At 46.0% G+C, this 18,942-nt stretch overlaps 1 long non-coding RNA gene and 1 pseudogene across 1 annotated transcript; one reads left to right on the forward strand and one right to left on the reverse strand.

Annotated features, from left to right (window-relative positions):
• The first annotated feature begins 250 nt into the window (after window positions 1-250).
• On the forward strand, window positions 251-4,281 carry LOC134389112 (uncharacterized). The gene is made up of 2 exons (XR_010024677.1): window positions 251-877; window positions 4,123-4,281. It is a non-coding gene; the product is annotated as an uncharacterized LOC134389112 (long non-coding RNA).
• Window positions 4,282-4,950: 669 nt separating this feature from the next.
• LOC134387370 (mitochondrial fission regulator 2-like) overlaps window positions 4,951-18,942 on the reverse strand; it is a 42,330-nt pseudogene continuing 28,338 nt past the window's right edge.

Here is an 18,942-nt window from a genome sequence, read left to right on the forward strand (position 1 = left end):
TTTTCTGCCTCGAAGGCCAACGGCGTTCGAAACTCCGGGGGAGCGCGCGACATCGGCACCCGCCGGGACACACCCGCCTAGAGCCCCGCCCGACGACCTCGGCGGAGCGTGTTAGGGCCGGAGGTGCGGGGGGCGGGCAGCAGGGAGGCGAGGGAGCTGCTGATTGGGGACCTTCGGGCGGGGGGCGGGCCGAAGGCGGTCGTTGGTCGGCGGTGGCGCGCGCCCCGCTCGACCCCGCCCCGCCTGCCGGCGGCTGTTGGGTCGCGGTTCCCGCGCGCAGAGAGTTTAAAGGGCCGAGGCCGCGCCGCCCGCCCTTCCCTCGGCTCCCGCCGCTGGCGCTGGAGGCCGGGGTCTGGTCTGTCTGCCGCACCCGCGCCTAGCAGGCGCCAGAGATGGGGCGCCTCTTAGCCGAGTTCCGTCTGCTCGGCCGCTGGGCTCGCTGACAGTGACCCTTGTTGGCGCCCCGACTGCCCCGTGCTGACGGTGGGCCTCGACTTCCTCATGTGTGTAAGGAGGGGTGGTTAAAGAACTGCTCGCGGCGTGTCCCCTCTCCCACCCTAGACCGATGCCGCAAGGCCGCGGCGAGGGTCCCCAGCTGGGGACCCTCACCGCGGGGACACTACACTTGCCATACCAGAGGGATCTGGGGCGACCCGGCGAGTCCGAGCCTGGCAGTCACCGAGCAAGGGCCAGCGAGGGGCGCGGAGGCAGCACAGCGCAGAGGACCGGGAAGGGCACGCCCAGCCTCTGCTCATCGGAGCGTGCGGGAAGGGACTGGGGCGGCTTCTGTCTTCGCGCATTCCTTGGGCGCAGCCTGACTCAAGGCAAGGCCTCTTAAACAGTTGTGAGTGGATGAATGAATGAACGAATACAGTGGGTAAGTATTAGAATTGGTAGTTAAATTAGGAACACACCTGCATGATAATAGGTAGCTTAGCTGAATGCCCCCCACACACACACAAATACATCCACAATTGTTTAAAAACAAAAAAAGGAAACTACTGATATAAACAGTTTCCAAGATACAAGTTTAAGTTTTAAAAAGGCAAAACATGATTTCATTCATGTAAAATATAAAAAGTGGGGGAAATATAAACATACATTTTTGCCTTTAGGTATACAAAATATCTCTGGCAAGATACACAGGAAACTGATACATCAGTTGGCTTCATGTAGGGAAATTATGTGGTAAGGGAACAGAGGTGAAAAGATTTCAAAAGATAACTCCTTGTATCTTTTGAACTTCAAACAAAGTGAAAGTATCTTTTCAAGAAATAAAACAGTAAATACCCTCCACTTCCTAGAGGCCTAGTACAATAATAGCATATATCTACGGATACACAATGTGTGTGATGCTTCACTTACATTCCACTCCTCTCAACAACTCTGTGAGGTAGATATTATTCCCATTTTACAAATGAGAAAACTTGGGGTTTGTCCAAGATTGAATAACTCAAATAAAGAAGTCCTTTGGAAAGATGGCTCTGAAAACTGCTTTTGAGTTATATCTTAGAGTCCCAGTGAGCAAAAGGAGGAAAAGACAGGAAAATGGGCCCCATACATGTCTAAGTCCCATTTGTCATATTCCAAAACTTTCAGGGTTTAGAGGCAAATCCAGTTTGACATTTTAACAAATAGTTGATCTGGAAAGCCAAAAGTTCAGCTCTCAACTGATGTAATTTAGTAAATACTCATTTCGTATTTACAATGTAATACCAAATAATTGTACCATATTCTAAATCAGTTGGAAGCGAAATACAGTCCATCATTTTATACTTGAAAGGATGCAAAAAGAAAAATGTGATATATCCATCATGGACACTCATATTAGGGATAGAGCAAGATCCAACAGATTAAGCACCAACCAATAGTTACTGTTTAACATTTTCAACATGCCCCAGAGTGCAAGATGAATCATGCAGAGCACAGGACACTGACATCTGGCTTCTAAAAATTACCCTTCATGAACAGTAACCTGGCAACTCCACTTGCTCCCTGCCACAGGAGAATGAAAGACATGCCAGGAATGTGTGAACTGGGCAGAGGGTGATAAAAGTTTTGAGATAAAATATGAGTAAAACAAAGCAGTATTCATTAAAATTTAAATAAAGCAAAGCAATTTTTTTTTTCACTTTGAGCACATAATATTAGGGCATTTGAAGCTGTTTGATTGCTACAAAATTTTCTATCCTAGTTAGTGTGGAACACTGAACATAACATAAATCCTTTTAAATGATTTGCCTTCACAGCTCAAAGTGCAGCTAAAACAGCTTTGTAAATGGACATTGATGAAAATAGGATAAAATGCTTGAGTACTTGTTTGGGGAGTAACAGGAAGATATTTTACCTTTAAAATTCTCCCAAATAACTTTCTTGATGTTCTATTTGGCAAAAGACTCAAATTTGAGTTCCAAAGAATCCTCTTACAGAGACATATTTAAGGGGAAATGGTTTCCCATAACCTTTCAATGAGATTTTTAACTCTAACAACTGGAAAATATCTGCACAGATCAGATACATTTTTCATCCAAAAGTACTATTCCCAAAATATTTTCCAAGAATTTTGTCCATGAGAGTTTCATGAAGTCACCAGAATAAATATTTTTAGCATCAATTTGCCACATCTACTGTCACAAATGCCAGAATGTCTCATAATGAGCGGTGATGGTATTGCTACTTTTCTTAGAAATCGCTCTTTGTGTTTCAAATAGGAGATAAAAATCAAGTTGCCAGTAAGAGTGAATCTTCAGACCATCTTAGAGAATTATTACAAAGACAGAATTAGTAAAAGGAAATGAGTGTCCCGTGCACTCCAAAGTCAGGATTAAAACCCAGAACTGGTCATCAGAACCATCTGGGGACACATGGTTCTGGCTGTTTTTCCTCTCTCTGTATAGATGTGCTTCATTCTTTTCACTTCTTTGCTTCTCCAACGTGCATGGCTAAGCTGCACATGACCATAGGCTCAGCTCCTGAGTTATTTATGATATAATCAAGTCACCAGCAGAAACAGAATGGTACTTGCAAATCTCAGTTTCAAATTACTAAGAGACAGAATTTGATTGGCCAGCGTGGGTCATGGTCAAACCAGCGAACACAATCCAGTAGTAAAATGGTGGACTTTTTGATCTGATGGACAGTCTCAGAGAAGAGGGAAATGGCTTGTGGACAGCACTGAAAATGCAAAAAGCACATCCTTTTTAGTATGCTTTGTGTTTTCCACTTAAGTCATGAGCATGTATTATATGTCATAAATATACTTTCTCAGCGATTTCAATGGCATCATTGTCTTCAGTTGCATGGGAGGACCATAACTTCTCAGAAAATCCCCCATTATTGAAATTGCAGTTTTTTAGTTGGTTTTAGTTTGCTTTCATGACCATTTATGTAGTTAAATCTTTGTATGCATCCATGATAATTTTCTCAGATTTTATTTTTCTGAGTAGAATTGATAGGTCAAAAAGTTTGCAAAACTTTTAAATCTTTTGATATGTGGTAGATCATTGTTTAACATTACTTATCTAACTTGATGGTCCCTGAACTCAATGCACTTAAGTCTTATGCCTCTTTTTCAGCTTTTCAGGCAGATTTTGAATTGCAGATCACATTGTAGAGACAAAATTAACATTTTTTAATTGACTAACTTCATAAATGAATGAATATATGTGATGTGGTTGAGAAAAGACCAGACTGAAGGATATGAAACTTGTTGAACACACAGACAGGGATTTGACTCTTAGGAAAAGGACAGACCCTAAAATATTTGTAGTTTTTGCATTTACCCAACTCACCTGATTCAGCAGAGAGAAAATACCCACTGTGCCATATTATCACCCTGAGATGTGGTAGGAAGTTATATGTTCCACCTTTGTACATTCAAAGTGACCCTAAAGCACTCATTAACTACCCAATCACCTATTCTCCCCATCTTTCTTCATAATGAAATCTCTACTTTGTTGGTGCATCATTGTGCCTGACTGAAATTCTACTTCTACCATTGTCACTTGAAACTACATGTGGTCATGGTCAATGCAATATCAGGCGATGTTTTTAGGTGGAATTTTAGAAAACCTTCCTAAAAGACAGAGCCTTTAGTCTTTTCACGCTTCTTCCCTCTTCCAGCTTTGAAGTATGAATGTGATGGCTTCAGATCCAGCAGCCGTTCTGAAAGACAGAAGGAATCTGAGCTGTTGACTTGATGGAAGGAGCATCTGCCTAGACTGCCCAGTTCTGAATGCCTTTTATGTGAGAGACAAATAAACTATGGTCTTGCTTAAGCCACTTTTTTATCTGGAGTATATTACTTTTTTTTCTTTTTTTTTTTTGCAAAAATCATGTTTAACACTATTTACAAAGGAACAGCATAAAAGGACTAAGGAGAAAAAGAGACAAAAATAACAGTCACACATATTTACATAGCAAGTGTAGGCAAAATTTGTCAAGAAGATTCTTTAAATACTTCCACTGTTAGCATTTAACAGCCAAAACCAGTTTCTAAGTATAACTTTAATTATTTCAGGAAGGAGTTTTAAAAGGCTCAATGCATAAAATTCAAACTATTTCTATCTTAATGAAAAAATTATAATTTTATCCTCTGAAAATCTCCAAGTTGCTAGAGATCAAGTAAACCAGCTCACTGCCAACTTGTAAAAGATTCAAAGACTCTTACATTAGGAAGTCATAACTGCTTAGGAAAATTATTCAAATTTGTATTTAACTTTCAGTAATATTAATGTACGTGAAAGAAATCCATCCACGTAATTATCAGCAGCAGCCCGTTAATTGCCAGGTCTTCCAAAACCGGGACAGGTGTTCTTAAGAGTCAAGACTCTTCAGACCTCTGCATTAATATATCCCAGTACATATCCCGGTACACAGGCTTCATTTAACAGAAGAGAAGATCCTTTGAAATGTAGAGAAGGTCATGCTGCCGTATGTCTGCAGTCTTTCCTAATACGTGTACACACAGCTTTTGTTGCTGACACCTCAGTCAATAGTATTCGTGTTTCTCAGCTCTTCCCTAAGTTCACTGTCCTCCTGACTGCGAAACGTGATGTCCAAACCTTGAAGTTTCTGGACTCGAAAACGGAGAAGACTCCCAAGACCTATTTTCTTTCTCAAAGGAACCATCCTGGAACGCAAATTTCTGCTTAAGTGCATGGGATATTAAAGACACTGGATCCCAATGTGAATTTTGTCTCTCCCTCTTGTGAATGGGTCTACCACCAGGTGACCCTTCAACAGCATGAAGCTTAGCCTTATTCATACCCTTTAGAACGTCCAACGTGTTTGGAACATCTGTATCTCTCTGGCTTTTTGAATGACTATAATTGGTCTTACTGGCACCTGGGTGCTGTTTTTTCACTTCAGTTGCACAAATATTATTAGACTCTGGTCGTATGGGAGGAAAACACGGAGGCTGAAGCGAAGAGACAGGTAGAAGCGGTGGTGCAGGAGGAGGAGAAGGAAGCACTGGGCTTGGAAACTGGTTTGTTCCACACTCAGCGGAGCAGGCCCTGGCGACGGTATTTGCCCCAAACCACCGCGCAATTCATTCAGGTCGAAGGAGCCAGAATCTGTGCTGTTTCTCGGTTCCTGCATTTCCACAGTTGCAGCAATCTGAGAGCGAAGGAAAGTTAGCTCGTCTTCAAGGGCAGCTATTTTCTTAATTGCAGCTTCACTAACAGGCAGTTCATTTGTTATTGGTTTGTTACGTCCTACAGCAGGTGACAATGGATCCCAAACTAGTTGCGAAGGACGGAAAAATTCGATTTTCTCCTCTTCAGTTTTCCAAATACTATTTTTCAAAATTGGGTCTTCCACAAGGTTCTAAAGGAAGCGTTTTCCCACTAATACGAACCATACTCCGAGCTGATCCACAGTCTTTATTTTCCCAAATCAGCAGAACCTGGTCTATGGGAACACCAAATATTCCAGCATCTCTCTTACGATACCCAGTAGGAGAGACACTGATGCAGCAAACACAGAAGCAAATCCAAGGAAGCCTCAGTCTCTTGGCACCTTCCTCCGAAGCCGAGCCGCGCCCCCAGGAACGTCCAGCGGGGGGCGCTGCGGAGCCAGCCTCGGAATCCTCAGCGGAAGACTCGGTGCGTGCGCGGGTCCTGGGCCCCGTGTCCGACCGCACGCCTCGGACTGCCGGCCACGCGCGGTGAGGCCGACCCGCCGCTCCGCCCTGGGGTAACTCCTTCCCCCGCGCCCGCTGACCTGCCTTTCGCCTGCAGGACCGATCACTACTTGGAGTCTAGCACGAGTAGCCACAGCCATTCCTGACTGCCAGAGCGCCCAGATCCAAGGTGGACTCCAGTGGGTGGCCCCGACCACGGGGTGGCCTGCTGTGGCTCACAACTAGAGGCCCGCCACAGACTTGCACCTCCATGTGTAAAGTTTCGCTGTAAAAGGGCTGCCCAGGTAAAGGCCACTGTTGTGGGACTCTGCACACCTGGGTGTGGCCACATAACTGGTTTTAGTGACGAAATGTGAGCAGAAGTAACATGCGTTATTTCCAGACCAACAACATTAAGAGAAAGATGTGCCTTCTCCATAGTTTTTTTCCTGTCAATTAGCTGTATGCAGAGAACTAAATCAAGGACACTGAGGCCTTAGGAGATACAGCAGAGGCACGATCTGGAAAGAGGTAGTGTCCCTCTATCAGCATGAGGAGGGAAGCTGCCAGCCATTACAAATAGCACGGGATTTTATATGAGTGACAAGTAAGCATCTAGCATGTCTGAGCTATTGTACATGTTTTGGTTCATTTGCTACTACAACAGTCAAAATTAACTAATATAAAAATTGGTACCAGAAGTGGGATATTAATACAACAAAAATCTAAAATAGGTAAAGTTGGTCACTCAGTCAGGTAGAAGCAATAAACTGATATCAAAGACTATGATAGAGATGCATGTCATGCAGCCACAAGATGTTTAGTAAAACTGTCTAACTGATAAGTTAGGAGGAAGAATAGACAACTACTAGATCTATACCTTTAGGGAAAGTGGTTGGTAAGAGTTAGTGTGATAGTATATGTTGACTTTTACTCTCTGCTTTAGCAAGTTCTTTTCAGAAAGAGGTGAACTTCAGGAAAGAACTGGCCAGTTTGCAAGCAGAAATTATAGGCAATAGAGAAAACCCAAACATTTGGGGCCTCTAAGGGTTGCAAAACCTGACTGTAGGCCCCAAATAGTAAAAGACTAGAACAGAACAGGATCAAGAATGTAGCATTCTCACCTATTGTTGCAAATGGCCTCAATGTAGTTCCCATTAAGACAGCAGTAAAGAGGCAAAGAAGCAAAGAAAAAGATTAAGCTCCAGAATTCTCCTTAGTGTGCGGTTATAGGCACATTGAACTGCTTGGATGCAAACAGATCAGAAGTCTACTAAGTGTTACAAAGAATTCATGACTACAAGGAGTTACAGAGAACATGAAAAAAGGGAATTCTTTCCAGATAGCATAGTCAGAATCAAAATCTACTCAATGAACCTCCCTGTAGTGGATTCTTATAACCTTAGGTTGCCATGGCATCCATTTTGAATACAGGTTTGACTTTCTCATACCAGATGCAGGACTCTCACCCTTAACACAGTTTCCAGCCCTACACCAAAGGGCTCAAGCCCTGGCCAGAGATAAGAACTTAGAGGCCACTTGTCCACCTAGCAGACTGGGCTCCCTGCTTTCCAGGTACTTCCTTTAAACAAACCACTCAGGCATTTGCCTGTGAACTGAAAGTGACCCACACCCTATGCCTAATGTACGAGGGGACTTCCGAACATTTGTGGAAAAATGGAATTTAAAATAATATCTTTATTTCTCAACATAAGCTCCATCAAGTTCAAGACACTTTTGTAAGCATTATACCAACCATTTAGCCCATCCCTAAAGAAGTGAGGCTCCTGGGAACTTAACCATGTCAATCAGTCTTTTTTACATTACTACCTTAAGAAAAATTGGTGCCCTTTAAGATTTTTTAAGATTAGAAAACAAAAAGAAATCAGAAGGAGCCAAATCAGGACTGTAAGGACTAATGATTTCCCATCAAAACTCTCGAAAAAACGGCCCTTGTTTGATGAGAGGAGTGATCAGGAGCATTGTCATGGTGGAGGACTCTCTGGTGAAGCTTTACTGGGCATTTTTCTGCTAAGGCTTTAGCTAACTTTCTCAAAACACTCTCATAATAAGGAGATGTTATTGGGTTTTGGCCCGCCAGCAAGTCAACAAAATGCCTTGAGCATCTCCAAAAACTGTCGCCATGACCTTTGCTCTTGACTGATCTGCTTTGGCTTTGACTTGACCACTTCCACCTCTTGGTAGCCATGGCTCTGATTGTGCTTTGTCTTCAGGATCTTACCGGTAAAGCCATTTTATCTCCTGTTACAATTCTTCAAAGAAATGCTTCAGGATCTTGATCCCATTTGTTTAAAATTTCATCGAAAGCTCTGCTCTCATCTGCAGCTGATTTGGTACAATAGTTTCAGCACCCACTGAGCAGAAAGTTTGCTCAACTGTAATTTTTCAGTCAGAATTGTGTCAGCTGAGCCAATTGAGATGTCTGTGGTGTTGGCTATTGTGCCTGCAGTTAATTGCTGGTCCTCTTCAATGAGGGCATGATGGAGTTTGGATGTGTTGTCCCCTCCAAAACTCATGTGGAAATTTGATCTCCAATGCGGCAGTGTTGAAACTGATTGAGTCATGGGGGTGGATCCCTCATAAGTGGATTAATGCTCTGACTATGTGGGGGGAGTAATGAGTGAGTTCTCGCTCTTAGTTCCCATGAGAGTTCATTGTTTAAAGGACCCTGGCACCTTCTCTCTCTCTCTCGCTTCTCTCTCTCTCTCTCTCTGTCCCTCTCTCTGTCTCTCTCTCTGTCTCTCTCTCTCTGTCTCTCTCTCTCTGTCTCTGTCTCTCTCTGTCTCTCTCTGTCTCTGTCTCTCTCTGTCTCTCTTTCTCTCTCTCTGTCTCTCTTTCTTTCTGTCTCTCCCTCTCTGTCTCTCTCTCTGTCTCTGTCTCTCTCTCTCTCTGTTTCTCTCTGTCTCTCTCTCTCTCTCTCTCTCTCTGTCTCTCTCTCTTTTTGTCTCTCTCTCAGAGGACTGCCATCCTGACTCATTGCATCCTCCCTGCCCAGCATCTGGAAGTAACATCTATTTTTTTTTTTCTTTTTTAAAGAAAATGTAATTTTATTAATATTATTTTTTACATTCTATGATGATGTTGTCGAGCAGTTGGGAGGGAGAGGGAGAGGGGAAAGGGGAAGGAAATGGGATGGAAGAAGGAGGAAGCAGGAGGGGTGGGATTGAGGCCTGTGGCTCCCCCTCATTCCCACAGGGGAGACTGGGCGGCCTCCAGGGGTGGCTTGGTCATTGCTGGGCTGGGTGCAGATGTCAGGGGGTGTGGCAAAAGCCCTCGCCCCCCACTGTCCCAGCTCGGGAACCCAGGGCCCTTCTTGCTGCAGTTTGGTGGTCGTTGCTTGGCTAGTTGCACGTGTCGGGGGGACATGGCCGAGGCCCTCGTCTCCAACCCTCAGGATTGATTGTGGGTGCTGGGGGCGTTACTGAGGCCCCTGGCCCTCCCCCCTTTCTGGCTTGGTAGCCCAGGGGACTTTCGGTCCTTCTAGGTGTTATAGGTGTTCTTTAGTGAAATGAGACCTTTACTAGTTAATATGAAACTTTATCTCTGGTTGTGGGTACTTTGTTTTTTCTTTCAGTTCTGTGTTGGATTATTTGCTGTTCCCACCACTTAAACTCTGTGCTAGAACTAATTTGTTGTCCTTTGCTGACTTCTAAATGGGAGAACTTCCTGTTGGGACCAGCACTTGAGCCCTGTGGTTGAGCTAAATTGCTGCTTTGCTGCTGATTCCCTGGGAAAGGTTTTTTGTACAGCTCAGGGTTTAATGGTTGACTTTATAGGTACTTCAGTTCAGGCTCTCAAGAGATCCGGTGCACCTGGGTTGTGTAGAAACTCTGGTCTGGGCTTGAGTCTTTTCATCAAACTGCACCCCATGCAATTCTGTATGGAAGTAAAATCTTTGAACTTGTTTTCTGTCATGGTGGTGTATTGAATTTGTGCCTTCCAGCTAAAGAACCAGGGTTTCTCCAGCCAAGTTTTCCCCAGAACACCAAGGAGAACAAAAATTAGGCTCCCAGCATCAGAGCAATGGTCAGGCAGGGATAAACTGGACATGGGTCAGATACGAGCCAGGAGGCATCTGCCAGTATAAACAAGTTCCCCATGTGAGGGAACCCATGGCATAGGCCTAAAGCAATTGTATTGTTAAAGCAATAGCTGGTATTGTTTTGTCTTCTATGGAAAGGCAAATGCATTTCCTGTACTTTTACCCACCCCATGGCTGGAGAAGTATTTATTCACATTTTCTGATTTTTAGGATTGTGGGAATTTGTCCCTCATTCCCTGTATTGCTAAGTGACAACATCAATTGTATGGCTAGGCATTTCATAACTAAAGCCAAAACTGTAGGGAAAGTGAAGGAAAATGGCCAGGGCCTCTCAGATGTTCAGAATCTTTCCAAGCATTTGATGTAAATATGCATGTGCACCCAGGTGTTCCTTGGCTATTGACTAATGTAATTGCACATGTGTGGCCAGGTGTCCTGGGTTATGGACTTAAGCATAAAGGATGAGTGGCTCTGATCCACGGGGCCCCCCACTCCTGGGATGCCCCCGCTGGGGGGGCCATGGGGAGGCTGCTACTGCTGCTGGAGGCTGTTGCTGCAAGCTGTTGCTGCCAGTGCCCCCAGGCTGCCCCAAGAGGCCACCGCCGCTGCTGCTACTGCTGCTGTAAGCTGCTGCTGTTGCTGCTGCTGCTAAGGACTGAGCTCTTGTCATCTGCAAACAGCTCCCAGGATCTTTCCCAATTATCTAGTGTGGACCTGCGGGTGAGGGGTCTGGTGACCCAGTCTGTACAATGGGTTTGAAGGATCTGAGCCCTAGCCCTGACAATACAAATGGGAACTAAGTATAACTAAAATAATGAAACGTTTTGCCTTTAGCTTAGCTATTGCTGTAACCTGACAATTGGCGTCATTGTGTAGCTTTACAACTGGCATAGTCAGCGGGATTCCAGGCAGATAAAAGAGCCCAGCAACTGGTGTAGTTGGCGGCAGGATGCCAAGCAGGTAAAGGAGCCATTAGCCCCTTGGGAAGGGGATGAAATGTGGCTACCCATGAGTATGTGGTGCCTGGTGGCTGCTTTCTTGTTGAACGGGGTCTGGCTGTTGCTCGCTGGACTGCGAGCCAACATGGACCAGAAACCCCATGAAGCATCACAAGTTTGGGATTTGCAGCAGAAAGCAGACAGGTTGAAAACACGAGTACATGCCCTGGAGGCTGAAGTCACTCCTGCTTCCGACACCAGGGACGATGACGAACCCAATCATGAGTTGGAGGAGACTGTGTCTCCTGGCACAACCTGCTCATCAGAAAGTGAAGCACAAGCAGCCTATGGGACTGGGTGGACTGGCAGGCAATCCACAGGTGACCCAATTCACCACCTATGTCCCATATACCCAGGTCAAATTGGTTGGTTTGGGGAAACAGTAAAGCAGCAGAAACAGGGAGAACCCCTGGCTGCTGCAGCCATGGGACCTAGGAGTGGATGGTGTAACGTGCTCTGGAGAAGATGTAGTAAATGCATGTCACATTTGTCCAAAGGCAGAAGGCTCAGAGAGTGCCACTTAAATCCGATGGCTCACCAGGTTCTGTACAAACCTGAGAAAAGAGTGCAACGTGCAGGGCAGATGACCCAAGGATGGGTGCCCCTGCAGAATTTCAAGTATGTTTTCACCTGGTGAAAAAGTGGAAAAGTTAGTCTCCGTTACCATGCGCCTGTCCCTGTGGCAGCAGGAACAGAATAGCTGCAGATATGCACAGGGGCAGGGCAGCTACTCCTTGATGAAATGGGTGAATGCAGCTGTTCAAACTGTGTGGATGCACAAATGCTGCTGCAGAACTGCCCGAGACTGAGTGAATGGTGGGGCTGTAAGCCGAGCTGATTCAAGTAATTCAGGAGCTGGGGGTGGGGCAGCTAAATGTTAATAGCCAGGGCAGTGGGAGAAGGGCCCTGAGGGCATCTCGGAAGTTTGGGGGAGTGCCCCTCCCATCACAGAGCCTGAGGCCTAGGAGAACTGAGTTTCTCTGGAGAGCAGACCTGAGGCACTGCTGACCTCAGGAACCTGCTCCCTGCATGCCAGCCGCCCTGCCTGGAGCAACCCTGCTTTCAGCAGCCCCAAGTATGGTTCATGCAGCTGCTCTAGAGAGCACAAGCTGGAAACATTGGTGGCCTTCATGTTGTGTTAAGTCTGCAGGCCAGCAGAATGTGAGAACAGTGGAGGGGTGGCAGCTTCCACCCAGATTTGTCCCCCTGAGTCCCAGGGGGACTCAGGCAGTGACCTATTCCAGGGGTGGAGCTGCTGCAGAGGTCATCTATGGAGCAATGTGGAACAGAAAAGTGGGAACACAGAGAACCCCCACTGGGGAAATATCTAATGGAGCCAGGACAGCAGGACTGCCACCAGGAGCCCAGAACTGTGGGGCTGCTGGTAATGTGCAGCGCCAGCCTGGAAAAGCTGCAGGCACCAGGGCAGTTCAATGGGCTGCACCTGGTGGAGCTGTAGGAGCAAGGCTGCCCAATGCTTTAGGGGCCCAGATGCCCCAGTGTGCTTAATGTCTGCCCCATTGGGTTTCAGATTTGTTTGGGGCCTGTTTTTCCTTTCTATTCCTCCCTTTTGGAATGGGAATGTGCAACCAATGTCTGTCCCACTGTATCTTGGAAGTAGATAAATTTGTTTTTGACTCTTTACAGGTTCACAGCTGAAAGGAGTTTTGCCTTTAGTCTCAGATGAGACTCTGGACTTTTGAGTTGATGCTGCAACACGCTGAAGACTGTCAGGACTGTTGGGATGGAATATGTAATATGTGAATGCAAGGGTCAGTTATCCCTGCTAAGGGAACATCATGGAAGATTCTGAACATGGAGACTATATGGCGAGGGACCCTGAAGGGGTGGATTGTAAGGAAAATATAGGAAAATGGTCAGGGCCACTAAGATGTTCAGAATCTTGCTGAGCATTTGCTGTGAATAGCCACGTGTGCCCAGGTGTTCCTTGGTCACTATCTAATGTAATCATGTATGGGCACCCAGAAGTGCTGGGTTATGGACCTAAGTATAAAGGACTAACGGCTCCGATACATGGTGCTTCTCGGGGTGCTCTGGGAGGCCACTAGGGTGGCTGCTCCTAGCTCTGAATAAAACCTATTAATTTTTTACTCATGGCTCCCAGGATCTTTTCCTCTTACCTAGCTCATGGACCTGTGTGTGAAGGGTTTGTGACCCAGGCTGTACAACGGGCTTGAAGGGTCTGGGAGCCCTAACCCTAGCAATACAAAAATGTTTCATTATTTTAGTTATACTAAGTTTCCATTTGTATTGTCAGAGCTAGGGCTCAGACCCTTCAAACGCATTGTACACACTGGATCACCAGACCCCTCATATGCCTCACATGCAGGTGCATGTTAGGTAATTGGGAAAGATCCCAGGAGCCATTGGCAGATGACATGAGCTCAGTCCTCAGCAGTAGCAGCAGCAGCTTACAGCAGCCTCCAGCAGGGGCATCCTGGGGATGGGGGGCATCCTGGGGATGGGGGGCATCTAGGATCAGAGCCACTCGTCCTTTATACTTAAGTCCATAACCCACCTGGGTGCCCATGCACATCTACACCAGACAATAGCCAAGGAACACCTGGGCACATGTGCATATTTATATCACATGCTTGGCAAGATTCTGAACATCTAAGGGGCCCTGACCATTTTCCTTCACTTTCCCTACACATGGTCACAGGTCATCCACCAGGTAAAAGAAATGTATTGTGAAAGGCATTGTAAACATGCACGCCTGGCCCCCCTTCATTTCCCATTAAGGCAGGGTTGCTAGCTGCGCTGGTACTGGAACCACAATTTAGCTTGGGGCTCTCAAAACACTTCATTTCAGTGCTTGCCCTACAGGATTTTGTCATCGCTATGGGCCAGCAACTGCTGTGTGTCTCCATTTCTGCTCATCAGGATTGGTGTTTTATCTTGTCTTTGCTCCACACTAGGGAGCAGACAACTTTTTGGTTTATAGGTGGTAAACCATGAGATGCCACTTTGCGGTTTTTTTTTTTTTTTTTTTTTTAAAGATGACCGGTAAGGGGATCTTAACCCTTGACTTGGTGTTGTTAGCACCATACTCAGCCAGTGAGCGAACCAGCCATCCGTATATGGGATCCGAACCCGGGGCCTTGGTGTCATCAGCACCGCACTCTCCCGAGTGAGCCACGGGCCGGCCCCCACTTTGCGGTTTTGTAAAGAACATTGTGTACCACCTGGATGTAGCAAACTGGATAGATCTTTGGAGGAACTATGTTCTATGTGGAACTGTATTCAGTGTGGGAAGAAGGGTGCTCTTGGAGATTCAGTGCTGAGAGGCATAGACTTGGGACAGGTGACTAGCTGTCCACTAAAGGTTTATTTTCTGCAAATCTTCTTTTTCTGTCCAAGGAATACATTTTCCAGTCCTCTGTATGTGTAGATGGAGCCATGTGACAAATTATTGTCAATGAAATGTGATCAGAAGGGATGTGTTTCACTTTCAGGCCAGAAATTAGAAAGCAGTTGACCTACCTCATCCCTCACTTCCTCACTCAGATACTGAGGATGCAGGAGGTCAAGCCTAGGCCTCAGAATCTTGGTCCTCAAAGTGTATCAGGGACCAGCATTAGCAACGTCACATGGAAACTTGATAGAAATGCAAATTGCTGGACTCCGCCCCAGACCTGCAGAATCAGAAACTCTGCAGATGGGACCCAGCAGTCTGTTCTAGCAAAGCCCTCCAGGTGATTCTGACACTTGGTCTAATTTGAGACCATTACCTTAAGAGATAATAGGGCTCGGTGTCTAAGGAACCTGGGTCCTTCCCTCCCAAGGAGGAAAACCATTAATCAGGAATACTTCTTTTAGATTTTACCTGAGTGAAAAGTAAACTTCTTTTGTGTTTGAGCCATCATACATTTGGGTGTTCATCTGTTACAACAGCTAGAGTTACTTTAACTAATTCACTTGGACAGATTGGAAAGGGGGTAAGAACTGAACCTGTCTATTTCTCCACTCACCCTGGACACTGAGAACTGAAACTACTTTACCCATCCCACCCCACTTACCTTATTCTCTACATTTCTAAAGTAAGGCAAATCATAACTAAAGCCAAAATGTTTCGTTATTTTAGTTATACTAAGTTTCCGTTTATATTGTCAGGGCTAGGGCTCAGACTCTTCAAACCCATTGTACAGACTGGGTCACTAGACCCCCCCACACACAGGTCCACGCTAGGTAATTGGGAAAGATCCCAGGAGCTGTTGGCAGATGACACGACCTCAGTCCTCAGCAGCAGCAGCGGTGGCGGCGGCAGCCTCTCAGAGGGTCCTGGGGACACTGGCAGCAGCAGCAACAACTTGCAGCAGTAGTAGTGGCCTCCCCATGGCTCCCCTGGGGACATCCCGGGGGCAGGGGGCACCATGGATCAGAGCCCTCATCCTTTATACTTAAGTCCCTAACCCAAGATACCTGGGTGCACAAGCGCAATTACATTAGACAATAACCAAGGAACACCTGAGCGCACGTGCCTGTTTACATCAAATGCTCAGCAAGATTCTGAACCTCTGAGGGGCCCTGACCATTTTCTTATAGTTTCCCAACAACATTAATATGATTTTTCTATCCCACTGTTTTCATTACTTTTCTGGGAGTTTCTTTCTAAGGCAAAGGCTTGACGGTTCATTACAGGAACTTCTCACAAGAACCATCAACTCTTCAGAGGAAGACGTCAACGGTTTGTGCCCTGAGACTCTGAGTCGTGGTCCTCACAACCTCCCATTGTTTCCACCAGTCCTGAACTGTTGTATCTGATCCCCACCCAATTCTCAAGTCCCCTACTTTAAGCCAAACTCCTAATTCTAAATAAATCCTGGCTTGCTTTCCCACTGAGACACTACCAAACTCTGAGGAGGTGTGGTTTTCCCTTACCAGTGTGAGCCATAGACTTGCTTTGTCTTATCAACAGTTCATTCTGGTGGTATTTGGGAGCCATCATTCAACAGGGCTAATAAAATACCTCTATATCTGTGAGTTGCTTAGTAAATAGGGCAAATAGCAATTACGTAGTTTGAGGATATGTATAAGCTTATAACTAGAAGAATGAAAGCGCCATATCTTCCATCCTAGACAGAGTACGACCTAGGCCACGAATTTAATCAAGAACTTGCAAGCACTGCTTTTACAGCCTCAGTTAGGTCTAACATAGCTAAGGGAGTAGCCAGTAAAAGGTACAGTTATAGGCCAGCACTAGGAAAAGCAGAGAGTTGGGGAGGGTGGGGGAGAACCAGTAGTGCTCATATTAATGTCCAGTAAAAGATACACAGGATGGATTCCATTGATGGAGAGTGGCTTGTAAATTATGAGCCAGTGGGAAAATACTTCCCTTCTTCCTCATGGGTTTAGTGCATTTCTTCTGAGAATTAACATTTGTCTTTGGAGTTCCAGTCAAGATGGCAGAATACACAGTCCCCAGCATCACTCTCTCCCACAAATCAACCAATTTACAACTATAAAAAAGCAATGACAGCCAAGCTGGGGCTGCTGGAGCTCAGGGGAAGAGGAGGAGAGACCTATGGAGGAGCTCATGAAGGTGGGAGAAGCCACAATGAGAGAAAGAAAAAACTGCTTGGAGCATTTCCAGCCGTGGCTGCTTTAAAGCTGGAACTGCTGAGTGCACGCAGCAGGAGCCAGCAGAAGCTGCAGCTGTGCCCTTCAGATGGAGTTGCTTGGAGGTGGCAGGGGAGAAGAGGGCTTTGGTGGCCCTCAGGCCAGCAAGACCACTAATAGAGTTCCTGTGAACCCAAGCAGAAGCGAGGAACCAGAGCAGCTGAAAAAAGGGAGCCATTCAGAGGCTGGTGAGTCATCACAAGGGACCGGTGCAGGGCCCACCCCATGAGACGTGTTTGGAGCTCAGGCGGAGGGGGAGATGGGCCCACCGCGAGAACACTGGGACACAGCAAGGATAGCCGATCCACCACCCAATCAGCACAGGACCACTCAGAGGAGACTGGTTGGGAATGCAGAATTGCATGGGGTGCAGTTTGATACTCAGGCCCAGATTAGAGTTTCTACACAACCCAGGTGCACTAGGTCTTTGGAGAGCCAGAAGTACCTATAAGGTTAACCATTAAACCCTGAGCTGCACAAAAAGCCTTCCCTAGGGAAACAGCAGCAAAGCAGCATTTAGCTCAACCACAGGGCTCAAGTACTGGTTCCCATAGGAAGTTCCCCTATTTTAGAAGTAAGAAAGGACAAAAAATCAGTTCCAACCCAGACACAGCACCAGCACCTTGGCCCTCCAGGGGATCTGAGATATGGAGCCATGGACCAGACCCCCACCCACAACCAGGCACACCGCCAGCAGCAAGGAGCATGCCAAAAACATCACCTCCATGTGGGAGGTCCATCACGCCACCACAGTAACCATGGCTGCCGCAAAAGTGGCTAGACATCACAATCACCGTGCTGATGGTTCACCAGCCACTGGAGTGTATTGACACAAGGAGAGTCACCAGCAGAGACCAAAGAAAAGAAGGGGATGTCTCTCTCCACAAAGCCCATTCCAGAATGACAGAAGCAGCAGCTGCTCTATGATAATATTGGGGGACCTGAACACACCTCTCAGCATTGGACAGATCATCTAGGCAACAAATCAACAGAGTAACCATTACTCTTTCAGAGGGAGAGAAGAAATCTAGGGTTATCAGTGGTGGGCGGGGGCAAGGAGAGGGGGACAGGAGAGATTGGACAAGGGGCATAAAGAATAAGTACCATTTGTAACAATATACATACTAGTAATATTGATTTGATCCACATATGTCAACATTGAATCCCCAAAACATGTATAATCAATTTTGATTCAATAAGTTAAAAAAAAAAAATTGTCCCTGGGAGATGGTGTGATGGACAGGATTGCGTATTTGTGTATTTTATTCAGTAACGTGCCTGGACAACCCAGAGAATAAAAAGCATGTTCAACTCCCACTGGTGGAGACATACCAAGAGACCAGATTTTGAATGCCCATAGCTACTCGAAACTGCTTCTTCAACCTCGGACTACCAAAGGCTGCCTTCACTCCTACCCCCGCTGTTCTGTGGGACTTGGAGAGAATGGATCCTGGGTGAGATCAATCCTTGTGTGTAGGGTCCAGGGTTTCTTGGAAAGTGGCAGGTGTGGGAGACAGCTCTATGACGGGGTTCAGAAGAAGGCACTTTCACAGGAAAGCATGCCCTTGATGACAGGGAAGCAAGGGGTCAGGGTAGAAATGACAAGTCTTTGTGGAGAGTTGAACTGCCTGAGTGCTTTTACGTAGGACTTCAGGAAAAGCAACATCCGGTGTGCAGTTTTGAATTTTTCCTCTCCTGTGCAATAATTCCAACCATTCAGTAAAGTCTAGTGTGTCCTTAGAGGAACGTGTGGTAGTCCTATGGACAATGAGGGACACGGTAGAAGGGGAAGTCTGGCTGCCCCTTACTCACACCTCCGTGGGGCCTTTGTGGAGAGAACAGAGTTCACTCAGGAGTCCAGGAGTTCCAGATGGTGACCGGCAGGAAAAAGGACAGAGCTGATAGGAATATGGAGGCCAATATATGAGCTTCAAGTGAAAACGTGAAAGATTTCACAAAGTTTATGAGGCAAAAAAAGAAAACCATTTAGTTGAAGAAGTCTTTAAAATAAAAATTAAACCAAAGAAGTTCATACAGACATTTCAATGATCAAAACTTATTATGAGATACTAATCCTTCTACTTGGAAAGAGAGATATGAGTGAACATGTGTTAATC

Source organism: Cynocephalus volans, chromosome 10, assembly GCF_027409185.1.
Source record: "Cynocephalus volans isolate mCynVol1 chromosome 10, mCynVol1.pri, whole genome shotgun sequence".
NCBI lineage: Eukaryota > Metazoa > Chordata > Mammalia > Dermoptera > Cynocephalidae > Cynocephalus > Cynocephalus volans.